This window comes from Oryctolagus cuniculus, chromosome 5 (assembly GCF_964237555.1).
Source record: "Oryctolagus cuniculus chromosome 5, mOryCun1.1, whole genome shotgun sequence".
Taxonomy (NCBI): Eukaryota; Metazoa; Chordata; class Mammalia; order Lagomorpha; family Leporidae; genus Oryctolagus; species Oryctolagus cuniculus.
In genome coordinates, this window is record NC_091436.1 from 39697711 (window position 1) to 39709863 (window position 12153).

A 12153-nucleotide genomic window follows, 5' to 3' on the forward strand; every position below is an offset into this window, starting at 1 on the left:
TAAACTGGTTTGCACTTTCTCATTGTTTTGATCTCTTACCTACTCATCAGTAGGTGGCAGTATTAGTCAGGGATTCCTTTGAATCTAAAATTACAGGAAGTTTTAAAAATGAACCTGAGTTCATAGGTAAGTGGCCAGGACTCTCAGTGCCAAGCATTGGCGAGGCAATTAGATAAGAACACTATGGGATCTCTTGCTTTGGTTACTGATTCTGAAACTGTAAGTAATAATTTCAGAGTTTCTGTGTTCAGTCTCAGCCTGCTTCTATCCCTAACCCTTAGATGGGGAAGGAGAGAGGAACGGGTTTCTAAGCCAGAATTAGACTTTTGGCAATGTCTGTTTCCAGCAGAAGGATTATGACAAGAGGCAGAGAGAAGATCAACATAGTAGGAAGAGGAATGTTTAAGATAAGAGGACATAATGACCCCTGTGTTTATTTTGGTGTATCTGTGGTTATTTCCTCATTCAACAAATATATATTGGACACCTACATACATTCCAGCCATGTTCTATCATTGAGATACATCAGTGATGAAAATAACAACATAGAGCTTTCATTCTAATGGAGGAAGATAAGTGAATGAAATAAAATGAATTAACAAGTAAATAAAAATGAAGAGCATGCGAAGAGAAAAGTGCAATGAGACAGAAAAGTGAGCATGGTAAATGAATGAGGAGAGGAAGGGATGGGCTTAGTGTAGTAGCAAACGGGTTTCATTGAACAGTGAACAACTGAGTGAAGATTGAAGGAAGTGTGAGGAACTTGTCCTGTGGCTATCTGGGAGAACAGCATCATGGACAAAGGAAACAACAGGACAAACAGCCAAAGAAGGAGCCCGGCTTGCCAGAGGTTGGCAACAGTATCACGTTGCTGGGGTAGGCTTCAAGCCAGTGAGAGTCAGAGAGCCCTGCTAACTGCCAGGGCAGGGCTGAGATCACAGCCTTGGGTTTGGGTGGCTTCGTTTATTATTCAAATCAGGACATTTCTGAGAGTGAAACATGAGGGCAATAGCTGGGGGATGGCAAGTAGTCACATTCAAGATATATTTTTGAAGGTGAAGCCGATAGGGTTGCTGATACACATAAGATTTGGGCTGTTTTAGTTTTTGTTTGAGAGAGAGCTTCTATTCACTGGTTCACTCTCTAAAAGTCCACTGCTGGGGCTGGGGCTGGGTCAGAGCAGGAGTCTGACCCAATCAATCCAGGTCTCCCTGGTGGGTGGCAGGGACTCAAGCAAGCACTTGGACTGTCCATCATCACCTGCTACCTCCAAAGGTGTTCATTAGGAAGAAGTTGGTTTAAAAGCAGGAGCCGGACTCAAACAGACACTCCAATATGGGATGTGGGTGTTCTACCACTGTGCCAAACACCGGCCCAAATCTTAAATGTTTGACTTGAGCAATGGGAAGAAAAGAGTTTCCAACAACAGAAATAGGGAAAGTGGAGGTAAATCAGATATTCTGAGAAAGGAGGGATTCAGAAGTTCAGTTGTGGAGATACTGAATTTGAGGCAACTGTTAGACATCAAAGTGTCAGTATTTCATAGGATTAGATGTTTGGGACAGACGTCTGGGCTGGAGTCATTGGCATTCATGTGGACTAGAAAACTGTGACTTTGTGTGACCTAGTAGAAGTGATTGTGGATGCAGCAGCAAAAATCATGGAGAACAGAGCCCTGGAGCTACCCATCCTGGGGGGTTAGGAAGGGAAGGACCGATTAAGAGCTAGGAAAAAGTGACCTTTGAGATAACCAAGAGGTTGTGGTATGCCAGAGACCAAGTGAAGAAAGGGTATCAAGGAGAAGGGAGTGGTTGTAATATCAGATGCTACTTAAAGCTCTGATGAGAGAAAAGCTAGCAATTGATCTTGGGGAATTATCTAAGTGGAGGTCTTTGTTGTCATTGCTGAGCAATTAAGGCAATGTGATAGGGATGACTGTAGTAGGCTTAAGAGAAAATAGAATTGAATAGTTGTGTATGAACTGCTCTTACAAGGAGTTCTGCTACACAAAGGAGCAAATCTGAAGGTATTTAAAAAAAAATCTTGGGAAGCAGAAACTAAAAGTGAGTTTAGGGGGTCAATATTTGGCCTAGCAGTTAAGATGGACACCCATGTCCCATAGCAGAATGCCTGTATTCCATACCTGCCTCTGGCTCTTAACTCCAGCTCCCTCCTAATTCAGACCCTGGGGGAAAGCAAGTGATAGCTCAAGTCATTGGGTTCCTACACCCATGTGGGAGACCTGAATTGGATTCTTTGCTCCTGACTTTGGCATCTGCCCAGCCTTGGCCACTGTGGGCCTCTGGGGAATGAACCAATGGTTGGGAGTTCTCTGTTTCTGCCTCTCATATAAATAATTTTTTCTAAACACTGAGATTACCCTGGTGGAAATTTTTCTTTCAGATTTGTGAAAATTGCATATTATTTTATTTAAAAAAGGTGTGGATTTCAATTTATTTGCACTCAAATAGACTCATGCTTTCAATTCTATTTTCCCTAAACTTTAAAAAAATACTCTCATAAAAAAGACTCGAGGTAGCAGCAGAAGTAGGTTGTGTTCTGCCGAGGGCCTTGAATGCTAGCCTAGAGAGTTTCTATAATTTATGTAGTGGAGTATTATCCTGAGAATAGATAACATGGAGACCTGAACCGGATTACCTGTATTAACTAGTATGTCCCTGGACAAGTTACCTGTGTCTCATTTCCCACTTTGTATTAAGAGCATATTTGCTGCTTGGCAGCTTACTAGAATTCAGTAAACCATACAAAGGATTCAGTAGCCTACTTTCCTGGTAGTAAATGTTCACTAAACCTAGATATTTTTTATTAGTGGTTTTGTGATTAATACAATGAAACTTTTAATGGTGTTTTTTGTGATTGGTAGTATTAGAGGTTTCCCTTAGGGATTATCTCAAAATACAATTGCAGGTGTATTCTTCATCTATTCTCCCCCTCAGTGCAGGGAAAAGATGTAATAGACTCATAAGTGCCAGATCACAATAAAAACGTAAAAGAAGGGGGAAGGGTGGTAGCAACTGTATTTAAAATAATTGGCCATTCCCCACCCTCCCACCCCATAATTCTGATAACATCTCGCACAAACATTCCATTCCCCAAGTTGGGAATTATTTCTTGGATATTTAAGGAATGTCTCTATCTCCTAGGGGTTATTGGTTCCAGTGCTAGACTCTGGCACCTGGAAATTAGTGGTAAACCAGTCCTCCCTGTAGCACCAGCAGTACTATAAAAAGCAGAGATAATTCCAGATCATTCTGTCTCTACTTCACATGAGCTCAGGTCAATGTTAGGTGTTGTTTCTTTCATTTAAGGTAAAGAGACTGGCGTAAGGGACAGAGTTCTCTGTGTCTTAGACCAGAGGCTCAGGAAGTACAACCCTTACCCAGTTGGTTTCCCATCTTAGCTCACTCTTGGATGACCACGGGCTCCTTCATTTGGTGTTAATTGCTCCTGCTGACGGAAGTCCCACTTCATGGCCTTGGTTTTTCTGGGCCTGCAATCTTTCAACTCTCATATTTAATAAGTATTAAAGAACAATACTCGTTTTCCTTCCTCTTCAGTTGGCTTCACATCTTGGAAACTGAATTTGGCATCCAACTTTGCTTCCCACCTGTGACCCTAAGTATTGAATGGGATAACTTGGCTCTGATCAAAAAGGCTTCCTGGGAAACATGAGACCCTTCCTTCCTCCATCTAACCAAGTACTTCTTAAACTCTCTAAAGTGTCTTTGAAGCATTTCATGAATTATTTTTGCATGTAGCTGCATACTGTATAAGAGAAACAGATTGATTGCAAGAAAAGCTACTTCTATGATTTTTCTGGCTAAAGCCAAGACACACTGGCTTTGTCACAAGCAAGCTTTTATCTTGAGATGTTAAGTCTTGATTTCTGAGCCAAAGGAGCTCAGGTAAGTTTTAAAGAAGGTAGCTCCACTCTCTGCTGTCTCTACTCCTTTTTTGATGTTTCCCCACTCACTGCACCATGGCAGCTCGGTTTTGTCTGCTGTTGCATCTTGTATAACCTTTACAAATTAATGACAGCCTTCATGTAATCTCTGCCAAGTCACTTTCTCCTTCAGCCAAGGCCAAAGTGAACAAAGCGTTTCCCCTGGAGGGAAGCTCCTAGGGAGAGTTGGAGTAGCCCAGTTCTGAGCAGGCCATCCATTAAATGTTGCCTTTCACAGGGCTGGAGCCTTGCTGTAAATACCAGAAGGGTTGATCTAATCATTACTGGTGCCTTCGCAGCGCTCCTTTCATTAGGGGGAAATCTTGGGGCATCTTAGCTTGGGTGGCTTGCATCACCAAGTTGATATCTGGCAAGAAAGAATTCAGAGGATATGAACAACCAGCTATGGAGCAATTACACACGTCTTTCTGTCCAAGAATTCTGGAGCCTCTCCTAGGACATGCTTCCTTCATTCTCAGGCTTGTCTTCATGTTAAGGAAAGGGAAAGTGTTAATACTGTTTTTCCAATTTTTAATTTGTTTTATTTTTAACGGACAGAAGGTACTACGTGCTAATTTGATACCTGTCTACATTGTGTGATGTCCAAATCAGGGTAAATATTTATATCTCCTCAATCATCTAGCATTTCTTTGTGAAGAAGACAATAAAACCCTCTCTTTTAGCTCATTTAAAAAAAAAAAAAAAAAAAACCAATGTTGTTACCTGTAGTCATACTACTCTGATAGAATGCCAGAGCTGCTTTCTCTCTTCTAACTTGGGCTTACTCTCCATTAACCACACTTCCCTCCCACCTGCTTTTCCCAGCTTCAGGAGATCAACACTGTATTTTCAATGCCTACGACATCAATTATTTTAGAATGCACATTTGAGTGAGATCATGAGGTACTCGATTTTCTGTGTCTGGCTTATTTCACTTAATGACTCGCAATCCCATCCAGACTGTATCAGCTTGCAGACACTTCGGCTATCCCAGTTCTTGGCTCTTATGAATAGTGCTGTAATATGGGAGTGCAGACGTCCGACAGCCTGTTTTCATTTCTTTTGAGTACTTAGTAGTGGGGTTGCTGAATCATTTGGTACTTTTATTTCTAGTTTTTTTTTTTTTTTTCTAAATATTTTAAGGCTAACAGGTCTTCCATCCACTGGTTCACTCCCCAAATGCCTTCAACAGCTGCAGCTATAGCCCCAAGAGCCAGGAACTCAATCTGTATCACCTAATGAATTTCACAGATCCAAATGCCGGAGCTGTCATCTACTGTTTCCCAGGATTCCAATAGCAGGAAGCTGGATCCAATAGTGGAGCTGGGACTCAAACCCAGGCACTTCAGTAAGGGGTAAGAGCATCCCACGTGGTGTCGTCACTGTTGCACCAAATGTCCACTTCTACTTTAACTTTTCTGAGGAACCTCCATAATGTTTTCCACGATGTCTGTGTTAATCTACATTCCCACCAATGGTGAACAAGGCTGTCCTTTCTCTCTGTCCTTGCCTGTACTTGTTATCTTTCTTTTTCATAATAGCCATTCTAACTGGAGTGAGAGGACCTCTCATTGGGATTTTGATTTGCATTTCCCCCATGATTAGTGGTGTTGAGCAAAATTAATATTCTTAAGAAATTATTACCATAACTAGATAAAGCCTTAATATATGGTGTGAGTTCACTAGATAAAGTTATTATGCTAAGGAATGTTTTAAAAGTCCAGAGGGAAATGTGGCAAACTACTTGTTCCCTTTTTTTCCCCCATTTTAATGGTTGCTATATGTTGTGCATGCTTTGCGTTGAGATCATATAAAAACCATTCATATGGTGCACTTCCATTGGTAGTTTGTGGATAGGATTAATAAAGACTGATGGTAGAGTGGAGCTGGTTTAGTGGTGTAGCGAGTAGTGCCACTGCCTGCAGTGCTGGCATTCAGTATGGGTGCCAGTTTGAGCCCAGCTCCTCCATTTCTGATCCAGCTTCCTGCTAATAGTCTGGGAAAACAGTGGAGGATGGCCCAAGTGCTTGCGCCTCTTGGGCCTCTTTACCCATGTGGAAGACCCGAATGAAACTCCTGCCTTCAGACTGGCCCAGCCTTGACCATTGTGACCATTTGGGGAGTGAACCAGCAGATGGAAGACTCTCTCTCTGCTTCTGCTTATTCTCTGTAATTCTTTCAAATAAATAAATCTCAAAAAAAAAAAAAAAAAAAAGGACTGATGACAGTGTGTTCTCAGCCGTCTTTTTTTTTTTTTTTCCTAAAGATTTATTTATTGATTTATTTGAAAGGCAGAATTACAGAGAGGCAGAGGCAGAGAGAGACCGAGAGTAAGAGGTCTTCCATCCGCTGGTTCATTCCTCAAATGGCCACAATGGCTGGAGCTGTGCCAATCCGAAGCCAGGAGCCAGGAGCTTCTTCTGGGTCCCTCACGCAGATCCAGGGGCCCAAGGACTTGGGCCATCTTCTACTGCTTTCCCAGGCTGTAGCAGAGAGCTGGATCAGAAGTGGAGCAGCTGGGACTCGAACTTGCGCCCATATTGGATGCCGACACTGCAGGCGGTGGCTTTAACCCTCTATGCCATAGCGCTGGCCCCTTCAGCAATCTTTGATTTGAGGAAGGCACATCCAGGTACAAATAACAAATAAAAAGACAGTGACAGTACAGAGAAAGGACATTGTTAATTGGGTAATTGTTAAAGGAAACAGTGGTGTATAAACAGAGAACCCGGTTAGAATACTGTAGAATAGATGAGGTTGGAAGTGACGAGCCTCAGAATTAGGTCTGTGGCAATGAAAAGTGAGAAGGGCTGGTTGATGTTGCAAAGTTGGGGCCAAGAGGACTCAATTCCATTGGAGGCAGTGGTATGAGAGAGGGAGCTGTTGAAGAAGATGCTGGTGATTTTCCCCGGTTCCCAGAACAGGGAGAAGTACCGGTTTGGGATGAAGAGATTGGATCGAGAGAGGGACAGCAATATGGGTATATAACTAAGCAAAAATGAAGATATATGGAGACTGAGGTGTGTGAACAAGAAGAACCATTAGAAACAAAACATCTTTCCTGTCAGATTTCTTTGGAGAGCGTATATTTAGAAAACACTTGCAGGAAGCTGCTAGTTAAAGCCATAGGACCAAAGGGAGTCATCCACTGAGCGTGTTAGCGCTAGAAGGGGCCTACGAGCAGCATCAAGGTCTGCCCCGTGCTCATAGGGGATGCATGAGGGAAGGCAGGAGCAGGGAGGCTACAGCAGTCGTGTCAGAGGTGCAGGCATCCTAGCTGTCAGGACGGATGACAGGTTTAACCAAGGGGAAATCATTAGCTATGCCAAATAATTGAGAGAAGTGAACCAGGCAAAAGTTAAGTAGAAACCACTGGAGCTGAAATGTACAAGTTCAGGGCCGACCTTCTGGAGAGCAGGTCGAGAGTGTTATGAAGTGATGGGAACAGATGTGTTTTGCAGTAAGACAAGATGTAAATACAATTTGGATGCTAGGAATTTCTTTGGCACTGTTGGGGGAAGGGGCAGAAAAAATTAGGCTTTTTTTTTTAATCTTTGCTATTTTGCACAGGGAAACTTGGTCATAAAATAGTGTTCATGTGTAATTTCTAATATTTGAATTATCATTTCTATACTTAGTTAATTCAAGAGCTTTATAAGGGTTCTTCTTATCTAAATTATAACTGAAAATGATTGAATAACTCCTGAGCAAAATTGTGCTACAGGTGAAAAATACTATAAGAATTTTGTCAGTTTTTGAGAGACAACATTAGTTGAAGTTTTACTTTGGTGCTTTTTAATTTTTAGATAATTTCCCAGGTTTCAATCCAATGATTAAAAAATAAACTTGTGTGGAAGCTGGTGTGAAAGAAGGAACTGAGGGCTAGAGCTATGGTCGCTCAGCAGGTTAAGCTTCTGCTTGCAATACCTGCGTCCCTTAGCGGAGCGCCTCGGTTTGACTCCAGCCTCTGCGTTTGATCCAACTTCCTGCTAATGTGCTTCCGGGGAGATAATAAATGATAGCTCAAGGGCTTGGGTTCCTGCCACCATTTTGTGCAACCCTGATAGAGTTCCTGGTCCCTGGCTTCAGCCTCTCCTAGCCCCAGTTGGTGTGGGCGTTTGGGAAGTAACCCAGCAGCTCCCCCTCCCTCTCTTTCTCTCTGCCTTTCAAATGAATAAAGATGAACAAATGAACATTAGAAATAAACTGACGACTGTGATACACTAAAGCTTATCCCATGGTGGCAACGCTTTTGATGAGGTTCTCAGTGGGGAGATGCCACTCTGACTGTCACTGACTGCTATGATTTGGGTGTTGGCTCTTGTCTACTGCCTCTCAAGCACAATAGCAGGATCAAAAAGATCCAAAGCAGAGTAGCCAGGACTTGAATCTGTCACTCTGAAGTGGGATTTGGACTTTCCAAGTAGCAGTTCAACCTACTGCATCACAAAGCATGCCTCCCAAATGAAATGCTTTTTTAAAGATTTATTTTATTTATTTGAAAAGCAGAGTTACAGTAATAGAAGGAGAAACACATCTTCTACCTGCTGGTTCATTCCCCAGGTGGTCATAACAGCCAGGGCTTGGGCCAGGTCAAAGCCAGGAACTCTATCAAGGTCACTGCCCATGTAAGTTTCAGGGACACAAATACTTGAGCCATCACCTGCTGCCTCCCAGGGTACACGTTAGTAGGAAACTGGAAGGTGGAGTGGAACTGGGGTTGAACCCAGGTACAATGATATGGGATGCAGGCATCCCAACCAGGAGCTCAAGTTCTAGGCCAAATACCTGTGTATTTTTTGAAAGCAAATAATTTTCAGTAGCCTGACTTACTTAAGAATTGAGTACCTGGCTGTTAAGATCACATTTGCCCACTGATGAGAATCGAGAGTATGATTACCTGCTCAAAGAGTAGAAAAAATATTTAAAGCTTTTATTGCATATTTTGTCAAAGTTCTTTTCAGGAAAATTATATTAACTTTTACTTCCATCAATTGCAGCTGAGTAATAATGTCATCTCACCATAATTTTCTTGAATATTTATTATTTCATGGGTGAAGAAAATGGATTTTGCTGTTTTAATTTGCATTTCATGGATAACTAATGAGACTAATCATGTCTTATGTTTGTTAGAAATTTCATAAAAGGAGAAGTATCTCTTTAAATTCATTATCTGTTTCTCAATTATAGGATATATAACTAATATATAAACTATATATTTAGGATGCTTAGATGTATCATTTATACATTGACTATAAATATAGAATATAGAATATAAATGATATGGAAGAAATGTAGCACCAGCAACATCATTATTACTAGTGGAAAATATTTTCCCTAGTTTTACTTCAATATTCTGATTTTTTTAACGTAAAGTTCATTTTTTACCCTTGGTATTCCAGAGGCCTTCTGAACTGAGAGTCCTTCTGACCTCCAAATTTGGGGTTAAAGACCCAGGACCCAATGTGTATTTAGAAGAGGGGTGTTTGTGGTCTGGTTAGATAATATCATGAGGGTGGAACTTTTCTCAGTGGGATTAAAGGCCTTAGAATAGGCGCGAAGAAAGAGAGAGATTTCCTCCTTCACGTGCGTGCACCAGGTGAGGCTATGTGATGGCCTGGAGAGAAGACAGGAAGACAAGAGTCCTCATCAGGAACTGCTCTCCAGAACGGTGAGAAATAAATTTCTGCTATTTCAGCCACCCGATCTGATGCACTCTGAGTTGACTAACGTGAGTACAGAGGGTTTCCTTAGAAATGATAACTATTTATCTTTGGAAAATTGGCATATCATTATATATTCTATCAATAATATCATTCATAATATATCATTTATCAATACCATTGATCCTCGACCTCTCCTTAACTTGTTGACTTACATGTAGGAATTGCTAGACAAATGGAATTGCCTTTCAGTCATGTTTATTTCAATTTGAAATTTCCTAACTTCTTTTTACTAGCGAGTTAGATGATATTTCATACTGATCTGTCCTATTATGCTTTATACTGGCCTATCCTATATCAAAGCATATACAGATACACTTGTGGACAAGGGTGATACTTGAACTAGTCATTTGTGTGGCATGGAATTGCATGAGTACTTCATTGAAGAACTGGTGTTGTGCCATTCTGAGTCAGAGCAAGGAACTATTTAGGTAGAGGGAAATTGGTGTATGTATTTGGGACTTAAAAGAGATTTCTCAGGCTATTACAGCAAAATATAGCTAAGTACAAAAATCAATTTTTATGGAACTGTCAGTTATTTGGTTAGGGAACTACTCGTGGAAGCAATGGGAAGGAAAATGAGTTCCCTAGGTGTAGAAATGTAAAGATTATGATTCCAGAGGTATACCCTTAATGAATAAACATTAGTGACATAAAAATAAATTAAAACCTTTTGGTCCTGGGTAAGCAGCTGGCACAGTGGTTAACACGTTCCTTGGGTTGTCCACATTCCCATATTGGAGTGGTTGATAATTCTCTTCTTATGGGAATTTAGAGTGTAGACCAAACATCCTCTTGTTAGTCTCCACACTGTTGGGATGACACTTGAGACATTCAAAATTTTCCTTTTCCTACCTTGGGGATTCCACAAAGAAAGGATTTTGTAAAACCCAAGTGAGGAGCTTGTTATTGGTAGGAGCCACTGAAATCTTTTTCCAAGAGGAGTAACATGAAGTTGATCATATCTAGTTTGTTAAGTACATTTTATACTTAATAGCTCTAAAAATTTCTAAATACATCTGATGGCCGCCATTCTGGTGCCTGATCTAAGGACTTCGCTGAGACAAAACCAAAGTTCTTCCTGTCCCTGGCTTGAATGCACTCATCTCAGCCTTGGTTCCAGGAGAACCTGCAGTGAAGAAGGTTGACTGAAGGAAGGTTCCCCTCCTTCCTATAGGGGCTCAGTCAGGTAGGTTTTCTCTCTCCTTTTCTTATCCACACCTCACAATGACACCTTTGGCATTTGAAAAATTATTTCTTTCTCCTCTTAACCACATGCAACTTATAAACAGTGCAAATCTCTCAGAAATCTTGGAAATATTCAGCTTCCTAATCCTGGTAATATCTAATGGGAATGTGTCTTAATAATGTCATTTGTTGATGACCATAGTCTTGTTGCTTTTAAGCCAGGAGACATGTAAGGCCCTCTGGAACAGCCTGTGAACAAAGAGCTGCTTCCTGCCTTTGAAATGAAGGGGGCTAATGTGTCCGTGTTCTCACAGGGTGGGCAGCTGCAGCCAGAGTGTGGTGCGTGTTCTCATGTTCTCTCCTCTTCCTTGTGTGCTGTTGATTCCTGGCAACAGTAAGTGAGGCACTCCAGGAGGTGACCTCCTCTGGTCACATGGACACCATCATTCTTTCCCCTTGGCTCCTGCCTGCGTCTTCCCTCGCCAGCTCTTGGTGTGCTGTTTGCTATCACACTTCAGTTGCAATGCAAGTTCTCATCCTTGCTTGAGTCCTAGGTGAGCGTGGTTAGTGGTATGGACCCTAGCGCTCACTCTGCTGTATCCTTGCTGGCTTCTTTTCTGCTCCCCTTCATTTTGGTTTCACAATTCTTTCAAAGCAATTGACTGGCCGGCGCCACGGCTCACTTGGCTAATCCTCCGCCTCTGGCGCTGGCACCCCAGGTTCTAGTCCCGGTTGGGGCGCCGAATTCTGTCCCGGTTGCTCCTCTTCCAGGCCAGCTCTCTGCTGTGGCCAGGGAGTGCAGTGGAGGATGGCCCAAGCACTTGGGCCCTGCACCCCATGGGAGACCAGGAGGAGGCACCTGACTCCTGGCTTCAGATCGGCGCAGCGCCGTAGCGGCCGTTTGGGGGTGAACCAACAGAAGGAAGACCTTTCTCTCTGTCTCTCTTTCTCTATCTAACTCTGCCTGTCAAAAAAATAAAAACTAAAAGTAAAAAAAAAAAAAAAAGCGATTGACTGATAAACATGTAAGTAAAAAAAACATAACTATTTTAGTTGCTTTGTGCACAAAGCTCTTCACAAGTATTTGCTCATTAAATTCTCATCAAGATGCACATATGATATATTTCTATTAATCTCTTGATTTTCCAAAGTGTAACTGAGGCTCAGAGAGTTTGTCTAACTTTCCCAATAGTAAACTCAGTAAGCAACAGAGGTAGGACTTGAACTCACTCATCATGCTCAAGTCTCCTCCTCCTCTTCTTCTTCCTTTTTTTTTTT